This window comes from Dendrobates tinctorius, unplaced genomic scaffold (genome assembly GCF_039654945.1).
Source record: "Dendrobates tinctorius isolate UK_male_01 unplaced genomic scaffold, ASM3965494v1 ptg000007l, whole genome shotgun sequence".
Classification (NCBI taxonomy): Eukaryota; Metazoa; Chordata; class Amphibia; order Anura; family Dendrobatidae; genus Dendrobates; species Dendrobates tinctorius.
In genome coordinates, this window is record NW_027361675.1 from 31,701,275 (window position 1) to 31,725,367 (window position 24,093).

General features: G+C 41.9%; 1 protein-coding gene across 5 annotated transcripts in view; it reads left to right on the forward strand.

Moving 5' to 3' along the window:
* The window catches only part of BRIP1 (BRCA1 interacting DNA helicase 1), a 445,923-nt gene that overhangs the window by 120,119 nt on the left and 301,711 nt on the right, over positions 1-24,093 (forward strand). The gene's annotated exons all lie outside the window — the stretch shown is intronic.

The following is a 24,093-nucleotide window of genomic DNA, read 5'->3' on the forward strand; positions in this document are numbered from 1 at the left end:
GGGTTATACAAGGTAGTCCACTAATTTTTCCAATATTTCCTGATGACCTGACGTCCAGGTAATTGGTTGCTGAGCTGAATCTGTTTCTTCCTTTAGTCCGAATCCTGACTGTGTTCTTTTTCTTTTCCAATGATGTGACTGGATTTGTTGTTTCCCCGAAGAGGTGTTATAGCGGAGCGGCAATCCAGAAAAAGTTCTTTTATGCAAGTTCTGTAGTAGGAGAAGAATCCTAAAATCTTCCTTAGCTGCCCCACATTAGACGGATGCTTGAATTTTAAGGCCATTACCAGACACGATTTTTCCCAGGAATCAAATTTGTCTTTTCAACAGTTCAAACTTATTTGGAGTAGTGTTGCTGAGAATGTTGGAGTACGGTCCTCGCGTGGTTCAACATGCTCGGCGAAGGTCTTGCTGTGTACCAGATTGTCATCTAGGTATGGCTGGCAGATATGATTCCTTAACCCCACTAGACATGCTTCCATGCTGCTCTTCAATTTTGCCAGGGCAGAGCTGAGCTCAAATGGTATACGAATCCACTCGTACAATCCCCATGGTGTGATGAAGGCAGGATTCTTTGACAAAACCTTGGTAGTAGGCCTTACCCTTTTCAAGGACAGACAACCAGGTACTTCTGGACAAACTGTCCAGGATGTCTTGAATGTTAGATATCGGCTGCCGATCAGAAATAGACTTCCAGTTTTCAGTAATCACAACAGTTCTTCAGTGTGCCATCATTCTTACAAACTCAGAAAAAGAGAGGAGTAGGAAGACTTTGATTTTTGGACCCAACCTCTGTTAATTAGGTCTTTGAGATATTCTTTCAATTCACGGTGCAATCGTTTAGGCACAGACATGTAACTTCTAGTTACTGGGGTAGTGTCTGTCAGGTTGATCTTCAGGTGCAGTGATGGGATATACCCTATATCAGAGTCATGCTTTGAGGTTCGTGACTAGAGATGGGCGAATTTTTTCAGATTCTGTTCCGAATACGATCGGATTCAAATATTTTTGCAATATTTGTCGAATACATCCGAACGTCATTAGAGTCAATGGGAGTAGAAGTTACCAAATATGTTTGGAACCGATCATAAGACATACACTCTGCACGAATATTGTTCAAATATGGCTCAAATATGTCAAAATCAAATTCAGGGACAAAGTCCGAACTAATTCGCTCATATCTATTTGTGACACTCTTCCCTTAACATCTGTTTCGCTACTGCTAAATCTTTGACCCTCAGATGCTCAAGGGATACTGGAGGGTCCCAGGCTCCTGAGGTTGGTAATGTGGATTTCTCCCCTGAGCACACTTTTCTCCTTGGTTCAGATATGAAATTCACTGCAGAAACCTGAACTGGCCTCACGCTGGCTGGATACACCATCTTAATGGTTTCAATATGCCTAACACAGTGTTGGGGTTCAATCTAACTTCATACTTCATCGTATTCATCACCAGGATTATCACTCGGGCAAAACCACCTGTAGGGATCGTAAGTACAGTCTCGCCTTGGATGAAACCCTTGGGAAGTTTTGATGAGTCGCTCTGCACAAACAGTTCAGTCTCCTTTAGATTTTTCTTCCCAGTTCCACTCGAACTCCACACCTCACTCTCACCATTTTCTGCTTGCAGGGATTATGGATGTACACAAGCTAACCTTTATTTCTTTCTTGTCTGTTGTGTTCTGTGCTTTTCTTATCCCACAAATTACGCTTTCCTCCACGATATTGGGTATGGACAGAGATGTGACTATTGCCTCTACGAGTGTCCCCGATTTGTGGCACCTTCTCCATTCTTCAGGCTCGCTTGGGCTCATGTGTGCTATTTCGCTTTCACCAGAAGTCCATCTGACTTGCAGTGTATGAAGCACCTTTCACCGATTAGGTTGATGAGGCTATGCTTTCTGTCCGAGTAGTCCTCTTGTTCCCTGGAATGCGTAGTCTGACTTCCACACTTGGTATTAAGTAGCTGATGCTCCTGTCTCTCTTGCAGCTGTTTAAGACGGTCACACACCTGGTGATAGTGCTGATGTAGCCATTTCATATCAAAAGTTGTTCTAGGGTTGTGTTTGCTTCTGGTAAAGTATAGGAGTAGCCCCAGCACACTAATAACATGAAAGTAGAGTCTTTGCAACGACAGTCTTTTTTGTTGTGATTTTATTTTTTGTGGAAAAAGGTGGTGTTACAATCCAACGTTTCAGCTCTACATCTCGAGCTTTCATCAGGGATATGACTACTGAATATACAATAAAAGAACAAAAATCAGTGTATAAACTATATAAAACAATAAACCTGGTGATAAGTGATTTATATTGTGGGGACAGTGTCATGCATTCTTTGTGAAGGTATGTATGGACCTATAGTGATGTGAGGCCAGTGAGTGTGTATTGTGGTGTGATACGGTGTACGTGTGAGAGGTTGAGCAGAGGAATTAGGTGAAGGTGTAAATGAGACAGTGTAGGAGATGAACGGCATGAGTGTGTGGGTTGTGTTGAGAAGGGGCATTAGGGGACAGTGAAGTGGAGTGGGAGTGAGGGTAAGGTCATCTAAAGAGGCTGTGTGTAAGGGGTGCTCTTGGAAATATTAAGGCATAAGGTGTAAATACCTTGGCCCTTGGTATTTGGGGTGTGTGTATAGGTGGTATAGGTTTGCCTTTGTAGTCCAGCTAGGGCGAGGTCATCACTGTCAGGGGTAGTCCTGCTGGTCTGGACTCATTTGAAGTCACAGACGTCACGGGAGAGAATGTAGGGTTGTTGTAATAGCACAGGTAGAGTACCTGCAGGTATAGAGAAAAGGTAGACTTAGCACTTGGAGACCTGGAAGGACAGTGTGCCTAGGTGGGGTACTGTATGATGGTACCGCACCTGTGTCAGAGTACTAATAACAAGTGCTTAGTCACTGGCATGAGCGTGATGCATTTTACCTTCGGCTAGAAGGATAAATGAGAGGGAGACCTCAGGTGTGTATCGCTGGAGCGGTACCTATAGTGACCACTGAGAGAAGGTATAGGTTAAGGAATAGCAAGGTATGTTGAAAGAAAGAATATAAAAGAAAGTTTTAGGGGTCACATACCGATGTGTAGGGTCAGCACGTGACTCCCGTCCTAAGGACAAATAAGCAGGTCAATAAGCTGAAATGGAGAGAGGAAACTCAGTCTGTAAAGACTGTAGGGCACCATTACCTTATGTCCTAAGTCTGGTCAGGTGTAGAGGAGGCCGGGAGTGCATGTGGCTCAGTGCAGTGGTGTTATATACTGTCTTGCACTTCCTGGATGGGTGGGGAGGGGCTGGGATGGAGGAAGGGCCGTCGCCATCTTGGTGAGGTCAAAGATGTCAGAATGAATGTACTGAGCTTGTGCGGGGCGGGGATAGGAAATGAGCATGTTTTGACCTTCCAGGAAGTGATGTTGGCAGTCGCCATCTTGGTGAGGTCAAAGATGTCAGAATGAATGTACTGAGCATGTGCGAGACGGGAATAGGAATTGAGCATATTTTGACCTTCCAGGAAGTGAAGTTGGCTAAGGAGGGGTGTAAAGAAGTGTCACATGCATGCAGGCGGCCATTTTAACGGTGGAACTGTGCTGAATTCATGCACAGTGGTGATTTCAGTGCTGGTTGTGCCCATCAGGTTTCAAAGAGACTTCCTTTTCCTGCCTAAAAACAAAGATAAGGCAATTAGAGCAGGGTTTACATACATAGAGTAAAATGGCGTTTACTTTAACACACTTATGTCAGAAATATCTCCTGTTAACCAAAATACGTTGTGTGGGAAAAGAACTTTTGGTAGTGATTTTTACACTCCTGATGAAAAACAATACCAATTCACTATGTAGTGGAATTTAGAAAGGATTAATAATACATTTCAGATTCTCTATTGAGACCGTGTGGGTGGAGGGTATTTAGGTGATATATCCAATACGCTTCACGCTCTTTGAGCGTTTGGATTCTATTACCCCCTCGTCTGGGTACAGGGATTTGTTCAATGACCTGAAATTTCAGTTGACTTACAGAATGTCTGTTTTCCACAAAATGGGCAGGAATTGGTAATAGTGTGTTCTCACACCGGATGGTTGATTTATGTTTGGAGATGCGGTCTTTGACATGCTGGGTAGTTTCCCCAACGTATCCTAGGCCGCATGGGCATTTGATTAGGTAAACGACAAAGTTTGAGTCGCAGGTAAAATAGCCATTGATCTTGTACTGTTTGCCGGACCTCGGATGGGTGAATGAGTCACCTTTACTGACATTCGTGCATTGTGCGCAACCCAAACAACGGAAGGTTCCGTTGCGTACCGTGCTAAATGTCTTCTGCCTGATTGTCTTGAAGTTGGAGCCCACGTCAGCTCTAACCAAAGTGTTTTTTAGGTTCTGAGCCCGCTTGTGGCAGATGAGAGGAGGATTTTTGAAGTTTTCAACCCCCGGGTAGGCCTTTTCTAGTAGGGGCCAGTGTTCAAGAACTGCTTTTTTGATTAGAGGAGAGAACGGGTGATAGGTGTTGATGAACTTGACCCTATTCTCTACGTCACGTTGGGTAGTTCTGGTTTGTTGTTCAGCGTTAGTTTTGGGGTATCCTCTTGTTTGAAACTTTTCAGTCATCTCGTCATGTCTCGTTTGCCTGATTTCAGGTGTTGAGACTATGCGGTCAATCCTGTCATGTTGGGATTTAGGTAGAGCTGTCTTGACGTGTCTTGGGTGGCAGCTAGACCAGTGTAGTAGACTATTGCGGTCTGTAGGTTTGACGTAAAGGTCACTTGTAAGGGTGCCTGAGTCAGTTTTAGAGATCATGGTGTCAAGGAAACTGACAGACTGTGTGTTGGAATGTAAGGTAAAGGTTAGGTTCGGTATACTCTGGTTGAGGTCACGTACAAAGTCTGTGAGGCTGTTGGTGTCGCCTGTCCATACACAAAAGATGTCGTCTATGTATCTGAGCCAGGTAAGAGCATGCTTTCTGTATAGATGATGTATGTAGACAAAGTCAGCCTCAAATTTACTCATAAAGATGTTAGCGTACGGGGGGGGCTACATTCGCCCCCATCGCGGTCCCCCGTTCCTGTAAGTAGAATTGGTCCTCAAAGAGGAAATAGTTGTTGTTGAGGACCAATTTGAGTGTATCGGTGCAGAAAAATTTCTGGGGTTCGCTAAGAGGGGATTGTAGATCTAGGAACCATCTAACAGCCTCGATACCAAGATCGTGATCGTGATCCGCTGCACTGGCAATCTTCTGCCTTTTATATACCCTGGCATAATGTTCTTCCCCACATCTTAGACAATGGACACAGGCAGCACGCTGATTAGATGTCCGGAAAGCCTCACAAGCAGGATATCTTGTATTCTGGAACCCACCCCTCGATCTAAACAGTCTGGGCTCTAGCAAGGTGCAAATCAACTTCTTCACCTCTGTCAACTCAGCTTGCAGTTCTCCAGTTACCTCTTCCCAGTCAACCCTGGCTGCATTTTCTTTCATTGGCGATTTGGGGTTCACTCTCGGTAGTGATGCTGTAGAGTCTCCAGGATGATCTTCTGACTGACAGCTAGGGTCTCTAACTTCAGCTGATGCATTTTGGTAGCAGAGCCTTTCTTTAACTTCTGTTCACTTTCTGACTCCAAACTCGCTGCTTTATGCATCTTTTCAATTAAAACTTCATCCAGAATGCCAGGATCTTCTAGGTACTGTTTCATTTGCATCTTAACGTCTTTGCTGATTAGCCCTGTTCCTAAAGATCTGAAAAACTTGTGCTACTTGTGCTGCTAAGTACTAACCATGCAAATTACCCAAAATTTAGCATCAGTCCATTTTCCTTTTTGTAATTTTTAAAATGTAAAAATGACATGTATATTATTTATTTATTATGCGTTGCTTATTCCGCGGCACTTTACAGACATTATCATTGTTGTCTTCATTGGGGCTCACAATCTAAATTCATCATTGTTGTCCTCATTGGGGCTCACAATTTAAATTCCTTATCAGTATGTCTTTGGAGTGTGAAATCGGAGTACCCGAAGGAAACTCACGCAAACACGAGGAGAACATGCAAACATATCCAATTGCTTCTCACAAAATTAGAATATCATCAAGAAGTTGATTTATTTCATTTCTTCAATAAAAAAAGTGAAACATATATAGAGTAATTACAGCGGTATCTATTTCAAGTGTTTATTTCTGTTAACCCCTTTTTGACATTAGACTTACTATCCCGTCCATGTGCCCTGGGACTTAATTCCCATGGACGGGATAGTATGTCATAGCCGATCGGCCGCGCTCATGGGGGGAGCGAGACCGATTGTGGCCGGGTCTCAGCTGATTCTCACAGCTGACACCCGACACTAAGTGCCAGGAGCTTTCACAGACCGCGACCAGTACTTTAACCCCTGGAACACTGCGATCAAACAAAAAGATCGCATCGTTCCGGAGCCCACAGAGGGGCTGACAACCTCTCTGACTTTGGATCGAAGACTCCGCGGCATGACGCGGGGTCCTGATCGCTGCCATGGAAACCCAGACCTGAGATACTTCCTGTCATGCGCGGTGATGACCAGGAAGTCTCTCAGGTCAGTTTAATAGAAACTGCAGCGTTGACGGCTTCTATCGCATGCAGATCTGCATGCGGTAGAAGTGATCATCCTGCACAAAATGAGTCTCCATAGTAGGACAAAGTGGAAAACTTAGAATGAAATAAAAAAAAAAAAATTGTAAAAATATTTAAAAAAAATAATAAAAATCAATATTTATTTGATCACTAAATAAATATTTGAATAAAAATAAAAATCTGAAAATAAAAGTACACATGCAGTACACACCAAAAGTTTGGACACACCTTCTGATTCAAAGAGTTTTCTTTATTTTCATGACTATGAAAATTGTAGATTCACTCTGAAGGCATCAAATCTATGAATTAACACATGTGGCATTATATAAGTAACAAAAAAGTGTGAAACAACTGAAAATATGTCTTATATTCTAGGTTCTTCAAAGTAGCCACCTTTTGCTTTGATTACTGCTTTGGGGTGAGCTAGACCGTAGAGTGAAGGCAAAAGGGCCAACAAGTGCTAAGCATCACTGGGAACTCCTTCAAGACTGTTGGAAGACCATTTCCGGTGACTACCTTTTTAAGCTCATCAAGAGAATGCCAAGAGTGTGCAAAGCAGTAATCAAAGCAAAAGGTGGCTACTTTGAAGAACCTAGAATGTGACATACAGTATTTTCAGTTGTTTCACACTTTTATGTTCATTATATAATTCCACATGTGTTATTTCATAGTTTTGATGCCTTCAGAGTGAATCTACAATTTTCATAGTCATGAAAATAAAGAAAACTCTTTGAATGAGAAGGTGTGTCCAAACTTTTGGTCTGTACTGTATTTGGTATCGCCGTATCCGTAACGATCTGACCTATAAAACTGTCTCACCCTTTAATGAACGCCATAAAAAAGGCAAAAAACAATGCTTTATCATATCGCCGAACAAACAGTGGAATAACACGCGATCAAAAAGACGGATATAAATAAACATGGTACCACTGAAAATGTCATCTTGTCCTACAAAAAATGAGCCGCTATATAGCATCATCAGTGAAAAAATAAAAAAGTTATAGCTGTCAGAATAAAGCGATGCAAAAACAATCATTTTTTCTATAAAATAGTTTTTGTTATATAAAAGCGCCAAAACATTAAAAATGATATAAATGAGGTATCGCTGTAATTTTACTGACCCAAAGAATAAAACTGTCTTATCAATTTTACCACATGCAGAGCGATGTAAACGCCCCTCCCAAAGAAATTCATGAATTGCTGGTTTTTGCTCATTCTGTCTCCCAAAAATCGGGTTAGGGCTAAAGTTAGGGTTGGGGCTAAAGTTAGGGTTAGGGTTGGGGCTAAAGTTAGGGTTAGGGTTGGTGCTAAAGTTAGGGTTGGGGCTAAAGTTAGGGTTGGGGTTAAAGTTAGGGTTAGGATTGAGGCTAAGGTTATGGTTGGGGCTAAAGTTAGGATTACGGTTACAGTTGGGTTTAGGGTTAGAGTTGGGATTTGGTTAGGGGTGTGTTAGCATTTGGTTTGTGATTAGAGTTATGGTTAGGGTTGGGATTAGGGTTAGGGATGTGTTGTGGTTTGGGTTGGAGTTAGAATTGGGGGGTTTCCACTGTTAGACACATCAGGAGCTCTCCAAACGCGAAATGGCGTCTCATCTGAATTCCAGCCCATTCTTCGTTGAAAAAGTCAAATGGTGCTTCTTTCCTTCCGAGCTCTGCCATGCATCCAAACAGTGTTTTACCCCCACACGTACTCAGGACAAATTGCACACCAAATCTTGGGGTCTAATTTCTCCTGTTACCCTTGGGAAAATAAAAAATTGGGGGCGAAAACATCATTTTTGTGGAAAAAATATGATTTTTTATTTTCACGGCTCTACGTTATAAACTTCTGTGAAGCACTTGGGGGTTCATAGCGCTCACCACACATCTAGATAAGTTCCTTAGGGGGTATAATTTCCAAAATGGTTTCACTTGTGGGTAGTTTCCACTGTTTAGGCACATCAGGTGATCTCCAAACGCGACATGTCGTCCGATCTCAATTCCAGACAATTTTGGTTTGAAAAGTCAAACAGCACTCCTTCCCTTTCGAGCTCTGCCATGCGCCCAAACAGTGGTTTACCTGCATATATGGGGTATCAGCATACTAAAGACAAATTGTACAGCAAGTTTATTTTTTGAGAAAAAAGTTAAGTTCATTTTTTTTAAACATTCCAAAAATTCTTGTGACGCACCTGAAGGGTTAATAAGGTTCTTGAATATGGTTTTTAGAATGGTGTCACTTTTGGGTATATTCTATCATATAGATCCCTCAAAGTGACTTCAAATGTGATCCCTAAAAAAAAAATGGTGTAAAAATGAGAAGTCGCTGGTCAACTTTTAACCCTTATAACTTCCTAAAAAAAAATGCTTGGTTCCAAAATTGTACTGATGCAAAGTAGACATGTGGAAAATGTTACTCACTAAGTATTTTGTGTGACATATCTCAGTCAATTACTATTTAAGAACATGAAAATTCAAAATTGGAAAATTGTGACATTTTCCAAATTTTTGCCAAATATCTGTTTGTTTTTTTTCACAAATAAACACAAGTCATATCAAAGAAATTTTACTACTGTCATGAAGTACAATATGTCACGAGAAAACAGTTTCAGAATCACCAGGATCCATGGAAGCGTTCCAGAGTTATTACTTCATAAAGGGACAGTGGTCAGATTTGTAAAAATTGGCCTGGTCATTAACATGCAAACCACCCTTGGGGGTAAATGGCTTAATGTTAATGATTATGGCTTACAGCCAATGAAAACCCAAAAGTCACTATCTCAGTAAATTAGAATACTTTATAACACTAGCTTGAAAAATGATTTTAAAATCTGAAATGTTGGCCTATTGAAATGTATGTTAAGTAAATGCACTCAATACTTGATCGAGGCTCCTTTGGCATCAATTACTCATCCATGCGGCGTAGCATGGAGGCGATCAGCCTGTGGCACTGCTGAGCTGTTATGGAAGCCCAGGTTGCTTTGATAGCAGCCTTCAACTTGTCTGCATTGCTGGGTTTGATGTCTCTCATCTTCCTCTTGACAATACCCTATAGATTCTTTATGGGGTTAAGGTCAGGTGAGTTTTTAAACCAGGTATTGTTACTTTTGGCACATTTGGAAAGAAATGTCCATCTCCAAAAAGCATGTCGATAGAGGAAAGCTTGACGTGCTCTAAAATTTCCTGGTAGATGGCTGTTCTGACTCTGATCTTGATAAAACACAGTGGACCTACACTAGCAGCTGACATGACTCCATAAACCATCACTGATTGTGGAAACGTCACACTAGACCTCAAGCAGCTTGGATTGTGTGCCTCTCCACTCTTTTGCTCCAGACTCTGGGACCTTGATTTACAAATGAAATGCAAAATTTACTTTAATCTGAAAACAACACCTTGGACCACTGAGCAACAGTCCAGTTCTTTTTCTCCTTGGCCCAGGTAAGACGCTACAAGCGTTGTCTATTGGTCATGAGTGGCTTGACACAAGGAATGTGACACTTGTAGCCCATGTCCTGGATACGTCTGTGTGTGGTGGCTCTTGAAGCAATGACTCCAGCAGCAGTTCACTCCTTGTGAATCTCCCCCAAATTTTAGAATTTATATTCACTAAAGGGTTGAAACAAAAGCGCAATAGGGTCTTATCCGGGTAAAATGTACAAATACTGAAAGTATTATACTCACCTTCTCAAAGAGAAAGTAAAGCCTGCATAGTAAGTCAGCCTGCTGCACGTCCAACGGTCCACAGCGGAACCGCACCACAGTTCAATAAGGAATAAATTCTTGGACTTTAAGTGCGCTGCCAGACAGATTCAATAACCACACAAGGTTAAAAAAGTTAACCCTTTAATCCCTACGCGTTTCATACATCAACCCCTGAAGAAGAAGCGTTATGCTTCGAAACGCGTAGGGATTAAAGGGTTAACTTTTTTAACCTTGTGTGGTTATTGAATCTGTCTGGCAGCGCACTTAAAGTCCAAGAATTTATTCCTTATTGAACCAAATTTTAGAATGGCCTTTCATTAACAATCTTTTCAAGGCTGCGGTTATCCTGGTTGCCTGTGCACATTTTTCTACTACACTTTTTCCTTCCACTCAACTTTCCATTAATATGTTGGATACAGCACTCTGTGAAAAGCCAGCATCATTAGCAATGACCTTTTGTGGCATACCCTCCTTGTGGAGTGTTTCAGTGATTGCCCTCTGGACATCCGTTAAGTCAGCAGTTTTCCTCATGATTGTGGAGCCTACTGAAACACACAGCTCTGGCAAAAATTAAGAGACCACTGCACAGTTTTATAAAAATCAGCTTCTCTACATGTCTGACCATCATTCCATTCCATTGTCAGTTCAATTCCAACCAGAGTACTCCTCATTCTACTTAATGTGCTTCTGAATAGGTGGTCACCTGAACCAAATCTTATTTAACAAAGGAGAGTATAAAAAACCCTGCTGTGTTGTTAACAATCCTCTTGCATTAGGACAAGCTGGATGGCAAAACAAGTGCTAGTAATATCCCAAAAGAAATGGGAATGAAGAAAATAACTTTTAACTATGCCAAAGGAGTTGAAAAGAAGTCTTGAGGGAGGTAAAGATGGGCTGAATTCTCCCTTTACTAGCAGAGGGATACAGTGAGTGTCATGTTGCCTCCATCCTTAAAATTTCTAAGACAGCAGTCCATTACAACAATGTCAAGCAGCAGACATTGGGGACAACAAAGCTACAGACCGGCTGAGGGCAAAAATGACTCCACTGACCGTGATGACCGTCATCTTATTCAAATGTCACTCAGCAACCGCAGGATGACATCAAGTGACCTACAAATGGAATGGCAAATGGCAGCTGGGGTGAATTGCACGGCAAGAACAGTTCGTAACAGGCTCCTAGAGGCAGGGCTCAAGTCATGTAAAGCTAGAAAAAAGCCTTTGATCAATGAGAAGCAAAGGAGAGCCAGGCTGAAGTTTGCCTAAGGCCATAAGGATTGGACCATAGAGGACTGGAGAAAGGTAATCTTCTCTGATGAGTCTAATTTTCAGCTTTGCCCAACACCTTGTTGTCTATTTGTTAGACGCAGACCTGGAGAGACGTACAAGCCACAGTGTCTTTCACCCACTGTGAAATTTGGTGGAGGATCGGTGATGATCTGGGGATGCTTTAGCAAGGCTGGAATTGGGCAGGTTAATCTTTGTGAAAGACATATGAATCAAGCCGCATACAAGGTTATCCTGGAAAAACCATTGATTCCATATAATCAGGCAATGTTCCCCAACTTTGAGGACTGGAATATAGAATATATATTATAGATATTTTAGAGATCTTTTCAGCTTCAACTTGCTTATCTGTATAATAACAGTAATTTTGACCAGGGGTGTCCAAACGTTTTCATGCCACTGTTTGTATTATACTGTGTGCATGGACACTGTATGGTATATGCACTCGACTGATCCTGCGCCCGGCTGCAGAACATTACATCTTATAATAGCTGGCTATTTATACAGTATTTATTCTGCGCTGTACTGTAGTCGGCGCATGATCAGTCTCGTTCAGGCGTCTATTTAGTCAGGTCTGCAGGGGCTCTATATGGGGCATAATATAATTTATGTTGGTAGTTTGAACCTTCATATACGGTACATCAGGTAACATTGGTGGTGTTAGGATCATTCTTGTGCAGGAGTCTTAATAGTCTGATCTGCTGGGGCTCTATGTGTGGCATAATATGATTTTATAGCGGCAGTTTGAACCTTCATACAGATCGGGTGACACTGGAGCCAGATGACCTCACATTGATTACTTTTCCCCAACCTGCTTGAAGGTTCAAACTTCTATAATAATTTCTGCTGATCCTCAACAGAGCAGCCTTGGACACAATTCAGAATCTGACCCTGGAATTGTCAGGTGAGCAGCATCATGTCACCTCCTCACCTCACTGCAGGAACAGCACAAATCTTTTTCCCATTTATGAGCCCATACTTACAGCGATTCCAGGATGTCTGATCTTCCATACTGCTCACAGGCTGAACCTCTTTTCCAGCGAGAAGAAGACTTTCCGAGTAAGGTGAGTACAGTGTCTGATGTGTTGCGATGCAGCTGGCTGGGCCTGCATATGTTCACATTTAATGTTACAGTGCCTGCCCTCAGCCTCTAAAGCAGCAGAGGGCTGGGTAACCAAAAGCATCCATTTAGGGCCCCTGGCTCAGTCAGCCCTTGGAGGCAGTACACATCAAAACAGCAGCTCCTGTATTATGACATCCTGCAAGGAAATTCAAGTAGAAACTCACAAGTTCAATGAATGCAAGAATTGTGAAAATTATATCAAGGAAGGGTCCTATGTCAACATGTAACTTGGCCTGTTAAGATGTTTTTGATTGAAAAGCTTTTGATTTCAGTAAATTTAAACTTTTTAAATCTGAACATTCAACAATTGACCATTTTCAGTACTTTGCAACCTATGAAATGTTTGGAAAATTAGTTTTGCATAATAATTTGCAGCAGTGCAATTTTTTTTTTTTTAGTTTTGAAAAAATACTGGTATAATTATTATTATTTTTATTATTATGCATTTATATAGCGCTATTTATTCCATGGCGCTTTACATGTGAAAGGGGAAATATAGACAAGTATTATAAACATGTGTAAGACAAGGGACACACAAGTACATAAGGAGAGGTAACCCTGCCCGCGAGGGCTCACAGTCTACAGGGATGAGTGAGGATACAGTAGGAGAGGGTAGAGCAGGTCGTGCGCTGGTTCAGTAGACCGAGGATCATTGCAGGCTGTAGCCTTGTCGGAACAGGTGGGTCTTCAGGTTCTTCTTGAAGGTAATAATTGGGAGGTTTGTCCAATAAAACTTGATTTATACTTGAACAGTTGATGATTTGAACATTACACTGACTCATTTAGTTAAACGAAAAAAAATGGTTTGGTACTGTGATAGCCAGTTCCTAAATGGCATTAGCCATTTAGGAAAATCCTGTTGACTTCATAACAGTTAGTGTGAAATTTGCCAGTGTAGAAGAAAGATTTTTTTTTCATTGGATAAATTATATATTATGTAGTTGATATTCTTACAACTCATAAAGATAGACACCAATACTGGCAAGAAGTTCAGGGAAAGGATGAAGGCTATTTACAGGTATTGAAGTGATTTTATTGATATCATTAGTTTGCTGAGTTTGCAGTCTGACTCCTATAATCTGAGAACCCTATAAATGGGTATGAGAGAAGTGTTGGAGGCTCAACAACCTTTTTCTTTTTTATGATGTTGTAATGCCAGACAAAGCCTTCACCTCTCACTATACAATATACAATACTGGTTTACTAAATGTTTTACCTTGCCTGCCAAATCCTCTTTCCACCCAGCAAAACTGAAGAGGTATTTTGTTGTGCATCAGATGTAAAGCTGGATAATGTAGAGAAACTATATACATTGAGGTTATTAAAGCTATAATGAAAGATGACCTTAGTAGTACTTAATGCTTAAAATGCTCATGGCCGTAAGTACATTAAGGTTGAAGTATTAAAGTATGTGCACACGATCAGTAAATGGTGCCAGTTTGACTCTGTGTATTGATCCAACCCGCAACGTCAAAATATTACAGCATAGTGGATCTGATTTCAAGAAATCTATGCCCACTATGCTTACACCGATGCCCGTGGATCACCCACGGCGACGGACTTTCAGCACATCTCCTGTATATTTATCTTGCAGAGACGAGAGTCTCCCCAAGATGAATTTCACCCATACAATCTGTTGGACGTTGTGAATCCACACAGTTCAGTGAGCACATGCGGATTCACCTGCATTCAATAGCCGGCAGTGATTTGGACGCAACAGACATGAATGTGTACATAGCGCTGCCAATTCCTGATCGTGTACACATACCCTTAGTATCTACTGACCAAAAATAACTGGGAAGGATTCTTGAGTAATACCATTCCATAAGTTGGCGCCAATTGAGTCTTTTTGAAGTATAATTTGTTTTGGACAGAAAATAAAACCTAAAAAAATTGTGCCAACAGCAAATTTCTAAATGCATAGATTGTGTAAAAATGTTACTGTATCAGGATAAACTAAGAATAGATACATTTTCCTGTGGCTTAGATAAGGGGTGTAACCACTAAAAAGAGTAGCCAAGCTCTATGGTCTTAGGCAGGCTAGGTGGTAAAAGCAGTCAGGCAGAGATATTGCGTATATGTCATATTTGTTGGTGTTTTTGGCAAATATTTTTTTTTTTAATAGGAACTGTAGACAGTATTGCATCATTATAACACCATAAAATGTTCATATAAAGATAGATACCAGTTCTACACAGGTGCTCTGTGAACCTTACATGTTATTACAGTATAGATAAATCCAGTGGCTCTTCTAATTCTAGAAGATACAGTATGCATTCTTTTTCTTCTCCATTTGTCCCAGACCTCTATGAAGACTTCTGATAATTGCACCAGATACCTTACACCAATGCTTCTGCAGCCATTTCCAACCTCAATAGCAAACCCAAAACTACAGACCCAAGACAATACCTGTAAATTAGTCTATTTATATTTTTTTTATATATATAATAGGTGAGTGTATGTGTCAAGCCATGCCCACTCCACAGAGCCCAGCTCACTCTGCATAGCCACAGGGAAAGAGCCCCTGGTCCAGGGACACCCGACAACAGTTGTGACACACAGCTTGGCCTCACATACATTGCACACACAGCTTTGCTGCAGGGACCATCTGATCCCATGTATACAGAGTTACTATATTTACCCCAGTGATGTGATATAAGACCCTGCTCTGTGACACTTCTACTCCAGCACAGCCCTGTGTCTGACTCCTCCTCCCAAGCACGTGACTGGTTACATGGTTGTGACATCATCACAGGTCCTTTAGCTGCCCAGGATCTCGCATCTAGGACGGGGCAGTGCTCGCATGGAGGGGACGGGGCAGCGTTGTCTGCCCGGTGGCACTGCCTGCCACTATGTGTATATAAAAGCTGTGCTGCAGAAAAATGCTGTGCATAAAGGAGGAGCGTGAGGTGCAGGAGGAGGCTGTGTAAAAACAAGGAGCATGAGGTTCAAGAGGAATAAGGCCCCTTAACTGCTGCTGTTATTTTGTTATAACTAATCACAGTTAGTTACTATGCCCGGGCTCTTCAGCTACAGTAGTTGTATATATAGATGGAAATATAAGAATGATGCACATGTAAGAATTCAAGGAGAATTGTATATGGACATAGATTTATATAAGTGCGTAACTAAGGCTAGTTTCACACTAGCATTTCCTCGAGCTGCGGAGGGATGCGCACGGCCGCCGTGAAGCTCCGCCCATGGCCGCTTATCCTACTGTCAGCTCTGCCTATGGGCGCATGACGCTGCATGCGACCCGCGTTCTCTATCTTTAGCATTGGCATGCGTTCTTTTGATGGTGCGCCGACCTGCGCCAAACGCACCGTGTTGCATTTTTGTGCGATCGGTGCACCGTCAAAAGGACGCATGTGCCGGCAAAAGCACCAAAATGCAAGGTTTTCAATGGGGTTCATTTCTGGAGATTGGGCTGGCCATGACAGGGAAGGGATTTCATGTGTTGGTCCTTCGTCCACACTTTGATAGAACTACCTGTGTGGCATGGCGCATTGTCCTGCTGGAATAACCAGTCCTCAGTTGGGGAACATTGACTGAGCAGAAGAAATCAACTGTTTTTTGCAGGATAATGTTGTATGTGGCTTGATTTGTACGTCCTTCGCAAAGATTAACCTGTCCAATTCCAGCCTTGCTCAAGCATCCCAAGATCCTCACCTATCCTCCACCAAATTTCACAGTGGGTAAAAGACACTGTGGCTTGTATGTCTCTCCAGGTTTCCGTCAAACCATTGGACGACCAGGTGTTGGGCAAAGCTGAAAATTAGACTCATCAGAGAAGATTGCCTTTCTCCAGTCCTCTATGGTCCAATCCTTATGGTCTTTGGCAAACTTCAGCCTGGCTCTCCCTTGCTTCTCATTGATCAAAGGCTTTTTTCTAGCTTTACATGACTTGAGCCCTGCCTCTAGGAGCCTGTTACGAACTGTTCTTGCCATGCAATTCACCCCAGCTGCCATTTGCCATTCCATTTGTAGGTCACTTGATGTCATCCTGCGGTTGCTGAGTGACATTTGAATAAGATGACGGTCATCACGGTCAGTGGAGTCATTTTTGCCCTCTGCTTGTCTGTAGCTTTGTTGTCCCCAATGTCTGCTGCTTGGCATTGTTGTAATGGACTGCCGTCTTAGAAATTTTAAGGGTGGAGGCAACATGACGCTCACTGTATCCCTCTGCTATTAAAACCAGAATTGAGCCCTTCTTTTCCTCACTCAAGACTTTTCTTTTCAACTCCTTTGGCATGGTTAAAAGTTATTTTATCATTCCTATTTTGGCATATTGCTTGAACTTGTTTTGCCATCCAGCTTGTCCTATTGCAAAAGGATTGTGAACACCACAGCAGGTTTTTTTATACTTAAAATTATTATTATTATTTATATAGCGCCAACATACTCCCCAGCACTTTACATTATAGAGGGGACTTCTACAGACAAGCACAGCATAGCATTACAGCACCGCATAGCAATAAACACAGATCAAAACAGATACCAAGAGGAATGAGGGCCCTGCTCGCAAGCTTACAATCTATAAGGAAAAAGGGGAGACACGAAAGGTGGATGGTAACAATTGCTTTTATTGTTTGGACCATCCCTAGTGTAAGAAGGTGTTCCTGTTGCTGCATGAACCAGGTAAGTCTAAATATGTAACAGTACAGACACAGAGGGCTATTAAATGCAAAAAGCATGTGAGAACATGATGCAAGGAGCCTGGTTATCGTAAAAAATTTTGAAATGAGCCACACAGGGATATTTAGGTTAATGCGTTGAGACGATAGGCCAGTCTGAACAAATGTGTTTTTAAGGCACGCTTAAAACTGGGGATTGGGGATTAATTGTACTAGCCTGGGTAGTGCATTCCAAAGAATTGGCGCGGCACGTGAAAAGTCTTGGAGATGGGAGTGGGAGGTTCTGATTAATGAGGATGTTAACCTCAGGTCATTTGCAAAACGGAGGGCACGGGTAGGGTGGTAGGCTGAGATGAGGGAGGAGATGTAGGGTGGTGCTGAGCCATGGAGGGCTTTGTGGGTGAGGGTAATAAGTTTATACTGAATCCTGGAGTGGATGGGTAGCCAGTGAAAGGACTGGCACAAGGTAGAGGCATCGGTATAACGATTAGTGAGGAATATGATCCTAGCTGCAGCATTCAGGATGGATTGGAGAGGGGAGAGTTTGGTAAGAGGGAGACCGATTAGTAGAGAGTTACAGTGGTCCAGACGAGAATGAATAAGAGAAACAGTAAGAGTTTTTGCAGAGTCGAAAGTAAGAAAGGGTCGAATTCTAGAAATGTTTTTGAGGTGCAGATGACAAGAGCGAGCCAGTGACCGGATGTGGGGGGTGAATGAAAGCTCTGAATTAAGTATGACCCCAATACAGCAGGCATGTTGCTGGGGAATAATGGTGGAACCACACACGGAAATGGCAATGTCGGGTGTAGGTAGGTTAATAGAGGGAGGAAAGATGAGGAGTTCAGTTTTTGACAGGTTCAGTTTCAGATAGAGGGAAGACATGATGTTAGAGAGCAGTAAGACAATCACTGGTGTTTTCCAAAAAGGCAGGCGTGATATCAGGAGAAGTGTATAATTGGGTGTCATTAGCATAGAGATGGTACTGGAACCCAAATCTACTGATTGCTTGACCAATAGGGGCAGTATACAAAGAGAAGTGGAGGGGGCCTAGAACCTTGAGGAACCCCAACAGTAAGGGGAAGATGAGAGGAGGAGGAGCCAGCAAAAGATACAGTAAAGGAGCGGTCAGAGAGATGGGAGAACCAAGAGAGAACGGTGTCCTTGAGGCCAATGGAACGGAGCATAGTGAGGAGGAGCTGATGATGCACAGTGTCGAATGCTGCGGAGAGATCCAAGAGGGTCGAGGAGAGAGTTATCTGAGAGATAGCGGATAAGACGGATGTGTACCAGGCATTCCAAGAGTTTAGAGATGAAGGGAAGATTAGAGACGGGTCTATAGTTAGCAACACAGTTTTGGTCAAGGGATGGTTTTTTAAGTAATGGCTGTATGATGGCATGCTTAAATGAGGAAGGAAAGATACCAGAAGAGAGAGAGAGGTTGAATATTTTAGTTAGGTGAGTGGTGACAGCAGGGGAAAGGGACTGGAGGAGATGTGATGGAATGGGGTCACTGGTGCAAGTGGTAGGGCGAGAAGATGCAAGGAGCCTGATTACTTCATCTTCTGTTACTGGTTCAAAATCAGAGAGTGATCTAGATGCAGTGGGGGAGGGAGGACAGTGCATGGTATGAGGTGATTGGGAGTTAATTTCCTGTCGGATTTGGTCAATTTTTTCTTTGAAGTAATTAGCCAGATCGTCAGCATGGAGATCCGTGGTTGGGGCCTGCACTCTTGGGTTAAGTGGGGAGTGAAAAGTGTCAAAAGAGATGTTTAGGGTTATTGGATAGTGAGGTGAAGAGGGTGTTGAAATAGGTTTGTTTTGAGAGGTGAAGGACAGTGTGGTATGTTTTAAGCATAAACTTATAATGGATGAAATCTTCAGGTAGATTGGATTTTCTCCACAGACGTTCGGCGCATCTGGAGCACCGCCGTAGGAAGAGTGTTTGCAGCGTGTGCCAGGGTTGTCGCCGTCTGTGCCTAGTTGTTCTAGGTATAGGAGGTGCAGTTTCATTGTAATGCTTCAGTGCAGAATCAGGACATGAGAGGGAGGAAATAGGGGCCAATGATGACTGCAAGGTCTTCATAAGTTTCTGGGTGTTAATGGCCTGTATGTTTCTTCAAGTATGGACAGTGGGGGTGACCTTGGTAGGATGGAATTTCTTGATAGAGAATGATAGAAGGTTGTGGTCAAAGAGCGGGAGAGGGGAGTTTGTGAAATCATCCACTGAGCAAAGCCGAGAGAAGACCAAGTCGAGGGAGTTTCCATCTTCATGCGTGGAGGAGTTAGTATTCTGCAAGGGGCGGTTAGAGATAAAAGGTGAGAAGCAGATGGTGAGTGGGGAAGGGCAGTGGGAATGTTTAAGTCTCCCATGATGAGGGTTGGGATGTCACAGGAGAGATAGTGTGGAAGCCAGGTGGCAAAGTGATCCAGAAACTGATGAGAGGGGCCTGGAGGGCGATACACCACCGCTACTCGCATGGAGAAGGGGATGTGGAGTCTGACAGCATGGACCTCAAAAGAAGGGAAGACAAGTGAAGGTACTTGAGGGATATCCTGAAAGGTACATTTGGGTGATAAGAGCAGACCAACACCTCCACCTGCTCTGTTGTCCTATCTTGGAGTATGAGAGAAGTGTAGTCCATCATATGAAAGAGCAGCAGCAGCGGTGGTGTCAGACTGCTGGATCCAGGTTTCAGTAAGATCCAGAAGGTTAAGAGAATCAGAAAGGAAGAAGTCATGGATGAAGGAGAGTTTATTACACATTGAGCGAGAATTCCAAAGGGCACAATTAAGAGGTAGAAGGCATGCAGGGAATATTAATAAGATTAGAGAGGTTTCTGAGTGTAGTAGTTGAGGGGTTCGACTTACTATAACATGAGGGGCCGGGCTTGGGAGAGATATCTCCTGCGACTAGGAGGAGGATAGAAAGAGTGAGCAGATGATTAGGTGATTTGTGAGAGCGTCTCGTGTGTTAAATAGTGCGAATGAATGGATCTGTGGTGCTGTTTAGCAATGTGAGAAGAGCGTGAGTGCTATACATAGAAGAGGAAAGGACAGGGGCCGATATGGATGGAGTGAAAAGAGTTAATGCAAGGGAGGTGGATGTGAGTGAATGCAGCAGCCAGGATATAAATTATACAAATGCATATGGTATATATCTGTGGTAATCCAAATGTACAGGGACTAGATTTATTAAATTGTCTTACCTGTCTCCTGCCCTGTCTAACTGCCATGTTGTAACTGCCAGTACTTTGATACATGTACTTCGATTACATGTGCATAAGTGCCCCCCTGCATAAATGTACCCCCAGGCTTGCTCTGAATTTATAGAAGGCCAGTTCTAAGATCTTCCTTTTTTTTTCTCTCTCCTCACTCGTTAGCAATCAATCAAACTAAGTTAAGACAGCAGGACACAATAAATGTATTGAGCAGATAAACAAGTGTCCAGGCCTACATGGATCCTAAACCACTTTGAAAAGTTACTTGACCTCAATAGCATAAGGGGACAAGCAGAGTAAGTTGAAATAACTATATACTAATATATATGCTGCAAAGATGAATGATATAGGTTGGACACATGCAGGACTCAGTTAAGTTGCTGGAAATAGTTAAATACCATTATATATGCTGCAAAGAAGAATGATATAGGTTGGACACATGCAGGACTCAGTGAAGATGCTGGAAATAGTTAAATACCATTATATATGCTGCAAAGATGAATGATGTAGTTTGGACACATGCAGGACTCAGTGAAGTTGCTAGAAATAGTTAAATACCTGTATGAAGAGAATAGAGATGTGTGTTAGATTCAGCCATGTTGTAACTGCCAGTACTTTGATACATGTACTTCGATTACATGTGCATAAATGCCCCCCTGTTAAATAAGATTTGGTTCAGGTGATCACCTAATCACAAGCATATTAAATAGAATGAGGTGTACTCTGGTTGGAATTCAACTGACACTGGAATGGAATGGCTGTCCGACATGTAGAGAAGCTGATTTTTATAAAACTGTGCAGTGGTCTCTTAATTTTTGCCAGAACTGTATATAATGGCATGGCTAAAAGGCATTGACCTAATTATTGAAAAGCAAATTTCAAATGCACAAAATTGTTGAAAGCATGGAAATAATACACTTTTCCCAAGTAATTTTATCTTTAGAGCTCTACAGCCTGGCATTGATGTAAGGGGCAGTCCATGTAATGCCTGATGAATGCAAGGAATACCCTGCCTTCGTTTGTTGCTAATTCAACTTATTGTTAATTCAGATAACTGTTGTTGAAAATACACAGCAGAGATTAGCGTCTCCACTACAGAAATGAACATGCTGCGGCTTATAAACCCTCATTGCGGGTGACTTTACACAGCTTTAAATAGAAGCACAGTGGGCATGGGATTTCTATAAATTCCTAACCACTAAAATACTCTGCATCCGAAATGCAGCTATTTTTGATTTTGGGCACGCACCGTAAGAGGAATAGCTGTCACTGGTAAAAGTGTATGGCCATCTTAACTTATGAGCATTATCCCCAACAAAATGTTAATGTGAAGACACCGCGATCAGTGGGTGCTCTAGTCTGCTAGCTGAAACTCCTTTTACCGTGGGCATAATATTACTCAGACAACACAGGGTGAGGGTAAAACTGTAGCAATACTTTTTTGAGCCACAAAATAGGCAAATAACACATAGAACAGTCTCAGCAAAATACCCAAGATAGTGCAAAATTGCAGTCTCGCCCTTCCACTGACACACACAGAGAAAAAGTAACAAGACGCTTAAGAAGCTGACAGTCCATTGAGGTACAAGGCCCGATGACCGGAGGGTCACAACCTGGCTTCTCCAAACATATCCATGGAGCCAGTTGATCGGTGAGTCCCATTCCTGGCTTTCCCAAATTTATCCATGGTGACCGGCGGGTTCAAATCCTGACTACCTCAAATGTATACTTTAACACTAAGTTTCATACGTTTAATTGATCATCACATTAAATTCAGGAAATATGTAATCGGGCAACTCTTAATACAAGCAAATCTACAAAAAGCCACATGAGTTCACAAAACGCCCAAGTTTCAGAAAATACTCTTTATATAAACCACACAAAAACAATTTTTTGTGCAAAAAAAGTATAAATATTTTTATTAATATAAAACCACATACAAATGCAAAACCAGTGAGTATATATAAGATGGAAGACTGAGCAGCATAGCCACTCAACACAATCAAATTACAACAATACACCGCATGGAAAAATGGCCAGAGAGCAAGGTCTAGCATGGGACATAAGGTACAGGACTAAAAGCAAGTGCTTGTAATAAAACGCCTGTGCGTTTTTAAGGTGCCATAGTCATACAAAAATAGTGTGTACACATCATGTTCGTCAAAATGGGAAAAACCTCGCCGCACAAACACAAATGCATCTACCAAATAAAAGGGAGAAGCCACCCTATCTGTCCTATATATTGCAGCTATGCCCAGTAGTCACACCAGCGGTGTGAGTGCACAATAATAGTATTTCTTACCCATGTGGGGGGTCGAGTAGCGCTGACTCCGCACCGACACATTTCGCTCTAAGGGCTTCCTTGGGGGGCTGTGTCCATGGTTCAGTGATGGTCAGTGGAGCAGATCTGTATTCTTTCAGCTGGAGCCATGATCCCCTAAGCTGACATTCTGTAGAATGTCAAATGTGTGCCCCTCGTGATGGAGCCATTATGTCTTGGCAGCTGTTTTGTAAAGATTCTGGTTCTTTGGCTGTTTGGATGTCTGGATGTACATTGTGACAGAGATGTATATCCTCTTTTTATAGTTAACAAATGTTCTTTATGCCATTATTCACAGGTCAAGGAGAAGGGTGATGGGATTAACTCGCATTGTTTGACTATTTAATGGATTTGCATAGTTTTTACTTCTCTGTTTTGCAAGTCAGCAAGCTACAGGACCCACACAATGTTCATTCAACATATTAAGCAAGCATCCATTGTTCAATGGCCCTGCATCACTGTGTCGCAAAAATAGCAGACAATAAGTTATATGAGTGGATATGAGATGCAAACATTAGCCATTTAACAATATTAAAAATCAATGTTTAAAACACCTTAGTGACTGGGCCAATTTTTTAAATTCTGACCAATGTCACTTTATTTGGTAATAACTCTGGAACGCTTCATTAAATCCCATTGATTTTGAGACTGTTTTTTCGTGGCAAATTGTAATTTATGATAATGGTATATTTATGTTGATATGTTTTGTGTTTAGTTATAAAAAAAATATCAGAAACTTGACAAAAATGTAAAACAAAATGCAATTTTCAACCTTTGAATGATTATCCCTTTAATCCAGATAGTCATACCACACAAAAACATTAATAAATAACATTTCCCACATGTCTGCCTTACATCAGCACCATTTTTAAATCTCTACTTTATTTTGTTAGCCTTTTAAGAGGTTTAAAAATGTAGCAGTAAGTTTTAATTTTTTCAAGGAAATTTACATTTATTTTTTTGAGGGACCTATCCAGGTTTGAAGTGACTTTGGGGGTCCTATATATTGGAAAACCCCAAACGTTATACCATTTTAAGAACAGCACCCCCTTAACATATTGAAAACTTCTGCCAGATAGTTTATTAACCCTTCAGGTGATTTTCAAGAATTATTGTAAAGTGGCAAAGCAGGAATCAAAAAGTGTATGTTTACCAACCAAAATGTCGCTAATTTCTGAAATGACCGCTATAGCCAGGAGACTCTAAGGCCGCTATTTGGCCATGAACTACTTTGGCAAACATCAGG